This window comes from Dunckerocampus dactyliophorus, unplaced genomic scaffold (assembly GCF_027744805.1).
Source record: "Dunckerocampus dactyliophorus isolate RoL2022-P2 unplaced genomic scaffold, RoL_Ddac_1.1 HiC_scaffold_23, whole genome shotgun sequence".
Taxonomy (NCBI): Eukaryota; Metazoa; Chordata; class Actinopteri; order Syngnathiformes; family Syngnathidae; genus Dunckerocampus; species Dunckerocampus dactyliophorus.
The window spans coordinates 117,432-129,704 of NW_026559859.1; the positions used below are offsets into that span (position 1 = coordinate 117,432).

General features: G+C 51.0%; 29 non-coding genes across 29 annotated transcripts; all 29 read right to left on the minus strand.

Moving 5' to 3' along the window:
* Positions 1-291: 291 nt before the first annotated feature.
* LOC129175743 (5S ribosomal RNA) lies at positions 292-410 on the minus strand. Its single transcript, XR_008568691.1, has one exon. It is a non-coding gene; the product is annotated as a 5S ribosomal RNA (ribosomal RNA).
* A 300-nt stretch (positions 411-710) lies between these two features.
* LOC129174936 (5S ribosomal RNA) lies at positions 711-829 on the minus strand. The gene has a single exon (XR_008567908.1). It is a non-coding gene; the product is annotated as a 5S ribosomal RNA (ribosomal RNA).
* A 300-nt stretch (positions 830-1,129) lies between these two features.
* On the minus strand, positions 1,130-1,249 carry LOC129175287 (5S ribosomal RNA). The gene has a single exon (XR_008568251.1). It is a non-coding gene; the product is annotated as a 5S ribosomal RNA (ribosomal RNA).
* Positions 1,250-1,549: 300 nt separating this feature from the next.
* Positions 1,550-1,668, minus strand: LOC129175070 (5S ribosomal RNA). Its single transcript, XR_008568040.1, has one exon. It is a non-coding gene; the product is annotated as a 5S ribosomal RNA (ribosomal RNA).
* A 300-nt stretch (positions 1,669-1,968) lies between these two features.
* LOC129175289 (5S ribosomal RNA) lies at positions 1,969-2,088 on the minus strand. Its single transcript, XR_008568253.1, has one exon. It is a non-coding gene; the product is annotated as a 5S ribosomal RNA (ribosomal RNA).
* Positions 2,089-2,388: 300 nt separating this feature from the next.
* Positions 2,389-2,507, minus strand: LOC129175744 (5S ribosomal RNA). The gene has a single exon (XR_008568692.1). It is a non-coding gene; the product is annotated as a 5S ribosomal RNA (ribosomal RNA).
* Positions 2,508-2,807: 300 nt separating this feature from the next.
* On the minus strand, positions 2,808-2,926 carry LOC129175081 (5S ribosomal RNA). The gene has a single exon (XR_008568051.1). It is a non-coding gene; the product is annotated as a 5S ribosomal RNA (ribosomal RNA).
* Positions 2,927-3,226: 300 nt separating this feature from the next.
* Positions 3,227-3,345, minus strand: LOC129175093 (5S ribosomal RNA). Its single transcript, XR_008568063.1, has one exon. It is a non-coding gene; the product is annotated as a 5S ribosomal RNA (ribosomal RNA).
* A 300-nt stretch (positions 3,346-3,645) lies between these two features.
* LOC129175745 (5S ribosomal RNA) lies at positions 3,646-3,764 on the minus strand. The gene has a single exon (XR_008568693.1). It is a non-coding gene; the product is annotated as a 5S ribosomal RNA (ribosomal RNA).
* Positions 3,765-4,064: 300 nt separating this feature from the next.
* On the minus strand, positions 4,065-4,183 carry LOC129175746 (5S ribosomal RNA). Its single transcript, XR_008568694.1, has one exon. It is a non-coding gene; the product is annotated as a 5S ribosomal RNA (ribosomal RNA).
* Positions 4,184-4,483: 300 nt separating this feature from the next.
* LOC129175747 (5S ribosomal RNA) lies at positions 4,484-4,602 on the minus strand. The gene has a single exon (XR_008568695.1). It is a non-coding gene; the product is annotated as a 5S ribosomal RNA (ribosomal RNA).
* Positions 4,603-4,902: 300 nt separating this feature from the next.
* On the minus strand, positions 4,903-5,021 carry LOC129175748 (5S ribosomal RNA). Its single transcript, XR_008568696.1, has one exon. It is a non-coding gene; the product is annotated as a 5S ribosomal RNA (ribosomal RNA).
* Positions 5,022-5,321: 300 nt separating this feature from the next.
* On the minus strand, positions 5,322-5,440 carry LOC129175104 (5S ribosomal RNA). Its single transcript, XR_008568074.1, has one exon. It is a non-coding gene; the product is annotated as a 5S ribosomal RNA (ribosomal RNA).
* A 300-nt stretch (positions 5,441-5,740) lies between these two features.
* LOC129175115 (5S ribosomal RNA) lies at positions 5,741-5,859 on the minus strand. The gene has a single exon (XR_008568085.1). It is a non-coding gene; the product is annotated as a 5S ribosomal RNA (ribosomal RNA).
* Positions 5,860-6,159: 300 nt separating this feature from the next.
* Positions 6,160-6,278, minus strand: LOC129175750 (5S ribosomal RNA). The gene has a single exon (XR_008568697.1). It is a non-coding gene; the product is annotated as a 5S ribosomal RNA (ribosomal RNA).
* Positions 6,279-6,578: 300 nt separating this feature from the next.
* LOC129175751 (5S ribosomal RNA) lies at positions 6,579-6,697 on the minus strand. Its single transcript, XR_008568698.1, has one exon. It is a non-coding gene; the product is annotated as a 5S ribosomal RNA (ribosomal RNA).
* Positions 6,698-6,997: 300 nt separating this feature from the next.
* Positions 6,998-7,116, minus strand: LOC129175752 (5S ribosomal RNA). The gene has a single exon (XR_008568699.1). It is a non-coding gene; the product is annotated as a 5S ribosomal RNA (ribosomal RNA).
* Positions 7,117-7,416: 300 nt separating this feature from the next.
* LOC129175290 (5S ribosomal RNA) lies at positions 7,417-7,536 on the minus strand. The gene has a single exon (XR_008568254.1). It is a non-coding gene; the product is annotated as a 5S ribosomal RNA (ribosomal RNA).
* A 300-nt stretch (positions 7,537-7,836) lies between these two features.
* On the minus strand, positions 7,837-7,955 carry LOC129175188 (5S ribosomal RNA). The gene has a single exon (XR_008568157.1). It is a non-coding gene; the product is annotated as a 5S ribosomal RNA (ribosomal RNA).
* Positions 7,956-8,255: 300 nt separating this feature from the next.
* Positions 8,256-8,374, minus strand: LOC129175754 (5S ribosomal RNA). Its single transcript, XR_008568701.1, has one exon. It is a non-coding gene; the product is annotated as a 5S ribosomal RNA (ribosomal RNA).
* A 300-nt stretch (positions 8,375-8,674) lies between these two features.
* On the minus strand, positions 8,675-8,793 carry LOC129175126 (5S ribosomal RNA). The gene has a single exon (XR_008568096.1). It is a non-coding gene; the product is annotated as a 5S ribosomal RNA (ribosomal RNA).
* Positions 8,794-9,093: 300 nt separating this feature from the next.
* Positions 9,094-9,212, minus strand: LOC129175755 (5S ribosomal RNA). Its single transcript, XR_008568702.1, has one exon. It is a non-coding gene; the product is annotated as a 5S ribosomal RNA (ribosomal RNA).
* A 300-nt stretch (positions 9,213-9,512) lies between these two features.
* On the minus strand, positions 9,513-9,631 carry LOC129175756 (5S ribosomal RNA). The gene has a single exon (XR_008568703.1). It is a non-coding gene; the product is annotated as a 5S ribosomal RNA (ribosomal RNA).
* A 300-nt stretch (positions 9,632-9,931) lies between these two features.
* LOC129175291 (5S ribosomal RNA) lies at positions 9,932-10,051 on the minus strand. Its single transcript, XR_008568255.1, has one exon. It is a non-coding gene; the product is annotated as a 5S ribosomal RNA (ribosomal RNA).
* A 300-nt stretch (positions 10,052-10,351) lies between these two features.
* Positions 10,352-10,470, minus strand: LOC129175189 (5S ribosomal RNA). Its single transcript, XR_008568158.1, has one exon. It is a non-coding gene; the product is annotated as a 5S ribosomal RNA (ribosomal RNA).
* A 300-nt stretch (positions 10,471-10,770) lies between these two features.
* Positions 10,771-10,889, minus strand: LOC129175757 (5S ribosomal RNA). Its single transcript, XR_008568704.1, has one exon. It is a non-coding gene; the product is annotated as a 5S ribosomal RNA (ribosomal RNA).
* A 300-nt stretch (positions 10,890-11,189) lies between these two features.
* Positions 11,190-11,308, minus strand: LOC129175137 (5S ribosomal RNA). The gene has a single exon (XR_008568107.1). It is a non-coding gene; the product is annotated as a 5S ribosomal RNA (ribosomal RNA).
* A 300-nt stretch (positions 11,309-11,608) lies between these two features.
* Positions 11,609-11,727, minus strand: LOC129174942 (5S ribosomal RNA). The gene has a single exon (XR_008567913.1). It is a non-coding gene; the product is annotated as a 5S ribosomal RNA (ribosomal RNA).
* Positions 11,728-12,027: 300 nt separating this feature from the next.
* Positions 12,028-12,146, minus strand: LOC129175758 (5S ribosomal RNA). The gene has a single exon (XR_008568705.1). It is a non-coding gene; the product is annotated as a 5S ribosomal RNA (ribosomal RNA).
* Between the last annotated feature and the right edge of the window lie 127 nt (positions 12,147-12,273).

Sequence of the window (12,273 nt, forward strand, 5' to 3'; positions counted from 1 at the left end):
CTCTGAAAACTTTCCTTTTAAAGACGACACTGGTCAAACTGCGCTTCTGCAAACGGTCTCGGATGTGTGTGCACACTTTGCTGCTCGTATGGTTTTTCTGGCTGTTTTGTGCCACCGGTCGCAGCCACAGCCAGCCTGTAAGCCTGTTTGAACTTCACAGCAGAGAGAAAAACACTGTAGATGGATGTTCCTCACATGAGGGCAAAATAAATACTCTTCCTCCATTCAAAGTGATGGCGTTTTCCAAGAAGTGGGAAACAGCGCCCTCTGCTGAAAGCCAAGAGCCTAAAAAGCTTACAGCACCTGGTATTCCCAGGCGGTCTCCCATCCAAGTACTCACCAGGCCCGCCCCTGCTTAGCTTCCGAGATCGGACGAGATCGGGCGTTCTCAGGGTAGTATGGCCGTAAGCCGGAAAGCTCTCTGAAAACTTTCCTTTTAAAGACGACACTGGTCAAACTGCGCTTCTGCAAACGGTCTCGGATGTGTGTGCACACTTTGCTGCTCGTATGGTTTTTCTGGCTGTTTTGTGCCACCGGTCGCAGCCACAGCCAGCCTGTAAGCCTGTTTGAACTTCACAGCAGAGAGAAAAACACTGTAGATGGATGTTCCTCACATGAGGGCAAAATAAATACTCTTCCTCCATTCAAAGTGATGGCGTTTTCCAAGAAGTGGGAAACAGCGCCCTCTGCTGAAAGCCAAGAGCCTAAAAAGCTTACAGCACCTGGTATTCCCAGGCGGTGTCCCATCCAAGTACTAACCAGGCCCGCCCCTGCTTAGCTTCCGAGATCGGACGAGATCGGGCGTTCTCAGGGTAGTATGGCCGTAAGCCGGAAAGCTCTCTGAAAACTTTCCTTTTAAAGACGACACTGGTCAAACTGCGCTTCTGCAAACGGTCTCGGATGTGTGTGCACACTTTGCTGCTCGTATGGTTTTTCTGGCTGTTTTGTGCCACCGGTCGCAGCCACAGCCAGCCTGTAAGCCTGTTTGAACTTCACAGCAGAGAGAAAAACACTGTAGATGGATGTTCCTCACATGAGGGCAAAATAAATACTCTTCCTCCATTCAAAGTGATGGCGTTTTCCAAGAAGTGGGAAACAGCGCCCTCTGCTGAAAGCCAAGAGCCTAAAAAGCTTACAGCACCTGGTATTCCCAGGCGGTCTCCCATTCCAAGTACTCACCAGGCCCGCCCCTGCTTAGCTTCCGAGATCGGACGAGATCGGGCGTTCTCAGGGTAGTATGGCCGTAAGCCGGAAAGCTCTCTGAAAACTTTCCTTTTAAAGACGACACTGGTCAAACTGCGCTTCTGCGAACGGTCTCGGATGTGTGTGCACACTTTGCTGCTCGTATGGTTTTTCTGGCTGTTTTGTGCCACCGGTCGCAGCCACAGCCAGCCTGTAAGCCTGTTTGAACTTCACAGCAGAGAGAAAAACACTGTAGATGGATGTTCCTCACATGAGGGCAAAATAAATACTCTTCCTCCATTCAAAGTGATGGCGTTTTCCAAGAAGTGGGAAACAGCGCCCTCTGCTGAAAGCCAAGAGCCTAAAAAGCTTACAGCACCTGGTATTCCCAGGCGGTCTCCCATCCAAGTACTAACCAGGCCCGCCCCTGCTTAGCTTCCGAGATCGGACGAGATCGGGCGTTCTCAGGGTAGTATGGCCGTAAGCCGGAAAGCTCTCTGAAAACTTTCCTTTTAAAGACGACACTGGTCAAACTGCGCTTCTGCAAACGGTCTCGGATGTGTGTGCACACTTTGCTGCTCGTATGGTTTTTCTGGCTGTTTTGTGCCACCGGTCGCAGCCACAGCCAGCCTGTAAGCCTGTTTGAACTTCACAGCAGAGAGAAAAACACTGTAGATGGATGTTCCTCACATGAGGGCAAAATAAATACTCTTCCTCCATTCAAAGTGATGGCGTTTTCCAAGAAGTGGGAAACAGCGCCCTCTGCTGAAAGCCAAGAGCCTAAAAAGCTTACAGCACCTGGTATTCCCAGGCGGTCTCCCATTCCAAGTACTCACCAGGCCCGCCCCTGCTTAGCTTCCGAGATCGGACGAGATCGGGCGTTCTCAGGGTAGTATGGCCGTAAGCCGGAAAGCTCTCTGAAAACTTTCCTTTTAAAGACGACACTGGTCAAACTGCGCTTCTGCAAACGGTCTCGGATGTGTGTGCACACTTTGCTGCTCGTATGGTTTTTCTGGCTGTTTTGTGCCACCGGTCGCAGCCACAGCCAGCCTGTAAGCCTGTTTGAACTTCACAGCAGAGAGAAAAACACTGTAGATGGATGTTCCTCACATGAGGGCAAAATAAATACTCTTCCTCCATTCAAAGTGATGGCGTTTTCCAAGAAGTGGGAAACAGCGCCCTCTGCTGAAAGCCAAGAGCCTAAAAAGCTTACAGCACCTGGTATTCCCAGGCGGTCTCCCATCCAAGTACTCACCAGGCCCGCCCCTGCTTAGCTTCCGAGATCGGACGAGATCGGGCGTTCTCAGGGTAGTATGGCCGTAAGCCGGAAAGCTCTCTGAAAACTTTCCTTTTAAAGACGACACTGGTCAAACTGCGCTTCTGCAAACGGTCTCGGATGTGTGTGCACACTTTGCTGCTCGTATGGTTTTTCTGGCTGTTTTGTGCCACCGGTCGCAGCCACAGCCAGCCTGTAAGCCTGTTTGAACTTCACAGCAGAGAGAAAAACACTGTAGATGGATGTTCCTCACATGAGGGCAAAATAAATACTCTTCCTCCATTCAAAGTGATGGCGTTTTCCAAGAAGTGGGAAACAGCGCCCTCTGCTGAAAGCCAAGAGCCTAAAAAGCTTACAGCACCTGGTATTCCCAGGCGGTCTCCCATCCAAGTACTAACCAGGCCCGCCCCTGCTTAGCTTCCGAGATCGGACGAGATCGGGCGTTCTCAGGGTAGTATGGCCGTAAGCCGGAAAGCTCTCTGAAAACTTTCCTTTTAAAGACGACACTGGTCAAACTGCGCTTCTGCAAACGGTCTCGGATGTGTGTGCACACTTTGCTGCTCGTATGGTTTTTCTGGCTGTTTTGTGCCACCGGTCGCAGCCACAGCCAGCCTGTAAGCCTGTTTGAACTTCACAGCAGAGAGAAAAACACTGTAGATGGATGTTCCTCCCATGAGGGCAAAATAAATACTCTTCCTCCATTCAAAGTGATGGCGTTTTCAGAGAGGTGGGAAACAGCGCCCTCTGCTGAAAGCCAAGAGCCTAAAAAGCTTACAGCACCTGGTATTCCCAGGCGGTCTCCCATCCAAGTACTAACCAGGCCCGCCCCTGCTTAGCTTCCGAGATCGGACGAGATCGGGCGTTCTCAGGGTAGTATGGCCGTAAGCCGGAAAGCTCTCTGAAAACTTTCCTTTTAAAGACGACACTGGTCAAACTGCGCTTCTGCAAACGGTCTCGGATGTGTGTGCACACTTTGCTGCTCGTATGGTTTTTCTGGCTGTTTTGTGCCACCGGTCGCAGCCACAGCCAGCCTGTAAGCCTGTTTGAACTTCACAGCAGAGAGAAAAACACTGTAGATGGATGTTCCTCACATGAGGGCAAAATAAATACTCTTCCTCCATTCAAAGTGATGGCGTTTTCCAAGAAGTGGGAAACAGCGCCCTCTGCTGAAAGCCAAGAGCCTAAAAAGCTTACAGCACCTGGTATTCCCAGGCGGTCTCCCATCCAAGTACTCACCAGGCCCGCCCCTGCTTAGCTTCCGAGATCGGACGAGATCGGGCGTTCTCAGGGTAGTATGGCCGTAAGCCGGAAAGCTCTCTGAAAACTTTCCTTTTAAAGACGACACTGGTCAAACTGCGCTTCTGCAAACGGTCTCGGATGTGTGTGCACACTTTGCTGCTCGTATGGTTTTTCTGGCTGTTTTGTGCCACCGGTCGCAGCCACAGCCAGCCTGTAAGCCTGTTTGAACTTCACAGCAGAGAGAAAAACACTGTAGATGGATGTTCCTCACATGAGGGCAAAATAAATACTCTTCCTCCATTCAAAGTGATGGCGTTTTCCAAGAAGTGGGAAACAGCGCCCTCTGCTGAAAGCCAAGAGCCTAAAAAGCTTACAGCACCTGGTATTCCCAGGCGGTCTCCCATCCAAGTACTCACCAGGCCCGCCCCTGCTTAGCTTCCGAGATCGGACGAGATCGGGCGTTCTCAGGGTAGTATGGCCGTAAGCCGGAAAGCTCTCTGAAAACTTTCCTTTTAAAGACGACACTGGTCAAACTGCGCTTCTGCAAACGGTCTCGGATGTGTGTGCACACTTTGCTGCTCGTATGGTTTTTCTGGCTGTTTTGTGCCACCGGTCGCAGCCACAGCCAGCCTGTAAGCCTGTTTGAACTTCACAGCAGAGAGAAAAACACTGTAGATGGATGTTCCTCCCATGAGGGCAAAATAAATACTCTTCCTCCATTCAAAGTGATGGCGTTTTCCAAGAGGTGGGAAACAGCGCCCTCTGCTGAAAGCCAAGAGCCTAAAAAGCTTACAGCACCTGGTATTCCCAGGCGGTCTCCCATCCAAGTACTCACCAGGCCCGCCCCTGCTTAGCTTCCGAGATCGGACGAGATCGGGCGTTCTCAGGGTAGTATGGCCGTAAGCCGGAAAGCTCTCTGAAAACTTTCCTTTTAAAGACGACACTGGTCAAACTGCGCTTCTGCAAACGGTCTCGGATGTGTGTGCACACTTTGCTGCTCGTATGGTTTTTCTGGCTGTTTTGTGCCACCGGTCGCAGCCACAGCCAGCCTGTAAGCCTGTTTGAACTTCACAGCAGAGAGAAAAACACTGTAGATGGATGTTCCTCACATGAGGGCAAAATAAATACTCTTCCTCCATTCAAAGTGATGGCGTTTTCCAAGAAGTGGGAAACAGCGCCCTCTGCTGAAAGCCAAGAGCCTAAAAAGCTTACAGCACCTGGTATTCCCAGGCGGTCTCCCATCCAAGTACTCACCAGGCCCGCCCCTGCTTAGCTTCCGAGATCGGACGAGATCGGGCGTTCTCAGGGTAGTATGGCCGTAAGCCGGAAAGCTCTCTGAAAACTTTCCTTTTAAAGACGACACTGGTCAAACTGCGCTTCTGCAAACGGTCTCGGATGTGTGTGCACACTTTGCTGCTCGTATGGTTTTTCTGGCTGTTTTGTGCCACCGGTCGCAGCCACAGCCAGCCTGTAAGCCTGTTTGAACTTCACAGCAGAGAGAAAAACACTGTAGATGGATGTTCCTCACATGAGGGCAAAATAAATACTCTTCCTCCATTCAAAGTGATGGCGTTTTCCAAGAAGTGGGAAACAGCGCCCTCTGCTGAAAGCCAAGAGCCTAAAAAGCTTACAGCACCTGGTATTCCCAGGCGGTCTCCCATCCAAGTACTAACCAGGCCCGCCCCTGCTTAGCTTCCGAGATCGGACGAGATCGGGCGTTCTCAGGGTAGTATGGCCGTAAGCCGGAAAGCTCTCTGAAAACTTTCCTTTTAAAGACGACACTGGTCAAACTGCGCTTCTGCAAACGGTCTCGGATGTGTGTGCACACTTTGCTGCTCGTATGGTTTTTCTGGCTGTTTTGTGCCACCGGTCGCAGCCACAGCCAGCCTGTAAGCCTGTTTGAACTTCACAGCAGAGAGAAAAACACTGTAGATGGATGTTCCTCCCATGAGGGCAAAATAAATACTCTTCCTCCATTCAAAGTGATGGCGTTTTCAGAGAGGTGGGAAACAGCGCCCTCTGCTGAAAGCCAAGAGCCTAAAAAGCTTACAGCACCTGGTATTCCCAGGCGGTCTCCCATCCAAGTACTAACCAGGCCCGCCCCTGCTTAGCTTCCGAGATCGGACGAGATCGGGCGTTCTCAGGGTAGTATGGCCGTAAGCCGGAAAGCTCTCTGAAAACTTTCCTTTTAAAGACGACACTGGTCAAACTGCGCTTCTGCAAACGGTCTCGGATGTGTGTGCACACTTTGCTGCTCGTATGGTTTTTCTGGCTGTTTTGTGCCACCGGTCGCAGCCACAGCCAGCCTGTAAGCCTGTTTGAACTTCACAGCAGAGAGAAAAACACTGTAGATGGATGTTCCTCACATGAGGGCAAAATAAATACTCTTCCTCCATTCAAAGTGATGGCGTTTTCCAAGAAGTGGGAAACAGCGCCCTCTGCTGAAAGCCAAGAGCCTAAAAAGCTTACAGCACCTGGTATTCCCAGGCGGTCTCCCATCCAAGTACTCACCAGGCCCGCCCCTGCTTAGCTTCCGAGATCGGACGAGATCGGGCGTTCTCAGGGTAGTATGGCCGTAAGCCGGAAAGCTCTCTGAAAACTTTCCTTTTAAAGACGACACTGGTCAAACTGCGCTTCTGCAAACGGTCTCGGATGTGTGTGCACACTTTGCTGCTCGTATGGTTTTTCTGGCTGTTTTGTGCCACCGGTCGCAGCCACAGCCAGCCTGTAAGCCTGTTTGAACTTCACAGCAGAGAGAAAAACACTGTAGATGGATGTTCCTCACATGAGGGCAAAATAAATACTCTTCCTCCATTCAAAGTGATGGCGTTTTCCAAGAAGTGGGAAACAGCGCCCTCTGCTGAAAGCCAAGAGCCTAAAAAGCTTACAGCACCTGGTATTCCCAGGCGGTCTCCCATCCAAGTACTCACCAGGCCCGCCCCTGCTTAGCTTCCGAGATCGGACGAGATCGGGCGTTCTCAGGGTAGTATGGCCGTAAGCCGGAAAGCTCTCTGAAAACTTTCCTTTTAAAGACGACACTGGTCAAACTGCGCTTCTGCAAACGGTCTCGGATGTGTGTGCACACTTTGCTGCTCGTATGGTTTTTCTGGCTGTTTTGTGCCACCGGTCGCAGCCACAGCCAGCCTGTAAGCCTGTTTGAACTTCACAGCAGAGAGAAAAACACTGTAGATGGATGTTCCTCCCATGAGGGCAAAATAAATACTCTTCCTCCATTCAAAGTGATGGCGTTTTCCAAGAGGTGGGAAACAGCGCCCTCTGCTGAAAGCCAAGAGCCTAAAAAGCTTACAGCACCTGGTATTCCCAGGCGGTCTCCCATCCAAGTACTCACCAGGCCCGCCCCTGCTTAGCTTCCGAGATCGGACGAGATCGGGCGTTCTCAGGGTAGTATGGCCGTAAGCCGGAAAGCTCTCTGAAAACTTTCCTTTTAAAGACGACACTGGTCAAACTGCGCTTCTGCAAACGGTCTCGGATGTGTGTGCACACTTTGCTGCTCGTATGGTTTTTCTGGCTGTTTTGTGCCACCGGTCGCAGCCACAGCCAGCCTGTAAGCCTGTTTGAACTTCACAGCAGAGAGAAAAACACTGTAGATGGATGTTCCTCACATGAGGGCAAAATAAATACTCTTCCTCCATTCAAAGTGATGGCGTTTTCCAAGAAGTGGGAAACAGCGCCCTCTGCTGAAAGCCAAGAGCCTAAAAAGCTTACAGCACCTGGTATTCCCAGGCGGTCTCCCATTCCAAGTACTCACCAGGCCCGCCCCTGCTTAGCTTCCGAGATCGGACGAGATCGGGCGTTCTCAGGGTAGTATGGCCGTAAGCCGGAAAGCTCTCTGAAAACTTTCCTTTTAAAGACGACACTGGTCAAACTGCGCTTCTGCAAACGGTCTCGGATGTGTGTGCACACTTTGCTGCTCGTATGGTTTTTCTGGCTGTTTTGTGCCACCGGTCGCAGCCACAGCCAGCCTGTAAGCCTGTTTGAACTTCACAGCAGAGAGAAAAACACTGTAGATGGATGTTCCTCACATGAGGGAAAAATAAATACTCTTCCTCCATTCAAAGTGATGGCGTTTTCCAAGAAGTGGGAAACAGCGCCCTCTGCTGAAAGCCAAGAGCCTAAAAAGCTTACAGCACCTGGTATTCCCAGGCGGTCTCCCATCCAAGTACTCACCAGGCCCGCCCCTGCTTAGCTTCCGAGATCGGACAAGATCGGGCGTTCTCAGGGTAGTATGGCCGTAAGCCGGAAAGCTCTCTGAAAACTTTCCTTTTAAAGACGACACTGGTCAAACTGCGCTTCTGCAAACGGTCTCGGATGTGTGTGCACACTTTGCTGCTCGTATGGTTTTTCTGGCTGTTTTGTGCCACCGGTCGCAGCCACAGCCAGCCTGTAAGCCTGTTTGAACTTCACAGCAGAGAGAAAAACACTGTAGATGGATGTTCCTCACATGAGGGCAAAATAAATACTCTTCCTCCATTCAAAGTGATGGCGTTTTCCAAGAAGTGGGAAACAGCGCCCTCTGCTGAAAGCCAAGAGCCTAAAAAGCTTACAGCACCTGGTATTCCCAGGCGGTCTCCCATCCAAGTACTCACCAGGCCCGCCCCTGCTTAGCTTCCGAGATCGGACGAGATCGGGCGTTCTCAGGGTAGTATGGCCGTAAGCCGGAAAGCTCTCTGAAAACTTTCCTTTTAAAGACGACACTGGTCAAACTGCGCTTCTGCAAACGGTCTCGGATGTGTGTGCACACTTTGCTGCTCGTATGGTTTTTCTGGCTGTTTTGTGCCACCGGTCGCAGCCACAGCCAGCCTGTAAGCCTGTTTGAACTTCACAGCAGAGAGAAAAACACTGTAGATGGATGTTCCTCACATGAGGGCAAAATAAATACTCTTCCTCCATTCAAAGTGATGGCGTTTTCCAAGAAGTGGGAAACAGCGCCCTCTGCTGAAAGCCAAGAGCCTAAAAAGCTTACAGCACCTGGTATTCCCAGGCGGTCTCCCATCCAAGTACTAACCAGGCCCGCCCCTGCTTAGCTTCCGAGATCGGACGAGATCGGGCGTTCTCAGGGTAGTATGGCCGTAAGCCGGAAAGCTCTCTGAAAACTTTCCTTTTAAAGACGACACTGGTCAAACTGCGCTTCTGCAAACGGTCTCGGATGTGTGTGCACACTTTGCTGCTCGTATGGTTTTTCTGGCTGTTTTGTGCCACCGGTCGCAGCCACAGCCAGCCTGTAAGCCTGTTTGAACTTCACAGCAGAGAGAAAAACACTGTAGATGGATGTTCCTCCCATGAGGGCAAAATAAATACTCTTCCTCCATTCAAAGTGATGGCGTTTTCCAAGAGGTGGGAAACAGCGCCCTCTGCTGAAAGCCAAGAGCCTAAAAAGCTTACAGCACCTGGTATTCCCAGGCGGTCTCCCATCCAAGTACTCACCAGGCCCGCCCCTGCTTAGCTTCCGAGATCGGACGAGATCGGGCGTTCTCAGGGTAGTATGGCCGTAAGCCGGAAAGCTCTCTGAAAACTTTCCTTTTAAAGACGACACTGGTCAAACTGCGCTTCTGCAAACGGTCTCGGATGTGTGTGCACACTTTGCTGCTCGTATGGTTTTTCTGGCTGTTTTGTGCCACCGGTCGCAGCCACAGCCAGCCTGTAAGCCTGTTTGAACTTCACAGCAGAGAGAAAAACACTGTAGATGGATGTTCCTCCCATGAGGGCAAAATAAATACTCTTCCTCCATTCAAAGTGATGGCGTTTTCCAAGAGGTGGGAAACAGCGCCCTCTGCTGAAAGCCAAGAGCCTAAAAAGCTTACAGCACCTGGTATTCCCAGGCGGTCTCCCATCCAAGTACTCACCAGGCCCGCCCCTGCTTAGCTTCCGAGATCGGACGAGATCGGGCGTTCTCAGGGTAGTATGGCCGTAAGCCGGAAAGCTCTCTGAAAACTTTCCTTTTAAAGACGACACTGGTCAAACTGCGCTTCTGCAAACGGTCTCGGATGTGTGTGCACACTTTGCTGCTCGTATGGTTTTTCTGGCTGTTTTGTGCCACCGGTCGCAGCCACAGCCAGCCTGTAAGCCTGTTTGAACTTCACAGCAGAGAGAAAAACACTGTAGATGGATGTTCCTCACATGAGGGCAAAATAAATACTCTTCCTCCATTCAAAGTGATGGCGTTTTCCAAGAAGTGGGAAACAGCGCCCTCTGCTGAAAGCCAAGAGCCTAAAAAGCTTACAGCACCTGGTATTCCCAGGCGGTCTCCCATTCCAAGTACTCACCAGGCCCGCCCCTGCTTAGCTTCCGAGATCGGACGAGATCGGGCGTTCTCAGGGTAGTATGGCCGTAAGCCGGAAAGCTCTCTGAAAACTTTCCTTTTAAAGACGACACTGGTCAAACTGCGCTTCTGCAAACGGTCTCGGATGTGTGTGCACACTTTGCTGCTCGTATGGTTTTTCTGGCTGTTTTGTGCCACCGGTCGCAGCCACAGCCAGCCTGTAAGCCTGTTTGAACTTCACAGCAGAGAGAAAAACACTGTAGATGGATGTTCCTCACATGAGGGAAAAATAAATACTCTTCCTCCATTCAAAGTGATGGCGTTTTCCAAGAAGTGGGAAACAGCGCCCTCTGCTGAAAGCCAAGAGCCTAAAAAGCTTACAGCACCTGGTATTCCCAGGCGGTCTCCCATCCAAGTACTCACCAGGCCCGCCCCTGCTTAGCTTCCGAGATCGGACAAGATCGGGCGTTCTCAGGGTAGTATGGCCGTAAGCCGGAAAGCTCTCTGAAAACTTTCCTTTTAAAGACGACACTGGTCAAACTGCGCTTCTGCAAACGGTCTCGGATGTGTGTGCACACTTTGCTGCTCGTATGGTTTTTCTGGCTGTTTTGTGCCACCGGTCGCAGCCACAGCCAGCCTGTAAGCCTGTTTGAACTTCACAGCAGAGAGAAAAACACTGTAGATGGATGTTCCTCACATGAGGGCAAAATAAATACTCTTCCTCCATTCAAAGTGATGGCGTTTTCCAAGAAGTGGGAAACAGCGCCCTCTGCTGAAAGCCAAGAGCCTAAAAAGCTTACAGCACCTGGTATTCCCAGGCGGTCTCCCATCCAAGTACTCACCAGGCCCGCCCCTGCTTAGCTTCCGAGATCGGACGAGATCGGGCGTTCTCAGGGTAGTATGGCCGTAAGCCGGAAAGCTCTCTGAAAACTTTCCTTTTAAAGACGACACTGGTCAAACTGCGCTTCTGCAAACGGTCTCGGATGTGTGTGCACACTTTGCTGCTCGTATGGTTTTTCTGGCTGTTTTGTGCCACCGGTCGCAGCCACAGCCAGCCTGTAAGCCTGTTTGAACTTCACAGCAGAGAGAAAAACACTGTAGATGGATGTTCCTCACATGAGGGCAAAATAAATACTCTTCCTCCATTCAAAGTGATGGCGTTTTCCAAGAAGTGGGAAACAGCGCCCTCTGCTGAAAGCCAAGAGCCTAAAAAGCTTACAGCACCTGGTATTCCCAGGCGGTCTCCCATCCAAGTACTAACCAGGCCCGCCCCTGCTTAGCTTCCGAGATCGGACGAGATCGGGCGTTCTCAGGGTAGTATGGCCGTAAGCCGGAAAGCTCTCTGAAAACTTTCCTTTTAAAGACGACACTGGTCAAACTGCGCTTCTGCAAACGGTCTCGGATGTGTGTGCACACTTTGCTGCTCGTATGGTTTTTCTGGCTGTTTTGTGCCACCGGTCGCAGCCACAGCCAGCCTGTAAGCCTGTTTGAACTTCACAGCAGAGAGAAAAACACTGTAGATGGATGTTCCTCCCATGAGGGCAAAATAAATACTCTTCCTCCATTCAAAGTGATGGCGTTTTCCAAGAGGTGGGAAACAGCGCCCTCTGCTGAAAGCCAAGAGCCTAAAAAGCTTACAGCACCTGGTATTCCCAGGCGGTCTCCCATCCAAGTACTCACCAGGCCCGCCCCTGCTTAGCTTCCGAGATCAGACGAGATCGGGCGTTCTCAGGGTAGTATGGCCGTAAGCCGGAAAGCTCTCTGAAAACTTTCCTTTTAAAGACGACACTGGTCAAACTGCGCTTCTGCAAACGGTCTCGGATGTGTGTGCACACTTTGCTGCTCGTATGGTTTTTCTGGCTGTTTTGTGCCACCGGTCGCAGCCACAGCCAGCCTGTAAGCCTGTTTGAACTTCACAGCAGAGAGAAAAACACTGTAGATGGATGTTCCTCACATGAGGGCAAAATAAATACTCTTCCTCCATTCAAAGTGATGGCGTTTTCCAAGAAGTGGGAAACAGCGCCCTCTGCTGAAAGCCAAGAGCCTAAAAAGCTTACAGCACCTGGTATTCCCAGGCGGTCTCCCATCCAAGTACTCACCAGGCCCGCCCCTGCTTAGCTTCCGAGATCGGACGAGATCGGGCGTTCTCAGGGTAGTATGGCCGTAAGCCGGAAAGCTCTCTGAAAACTTTCCTTTTAAAGACGACACTGGTCAAACTGCGCTTCTGCAAACGGTCTCGGATGTGTGTGCACACTTTGCTGCTCGTATGGTTTTTCTGGCTGTTTTGTGCCACCGG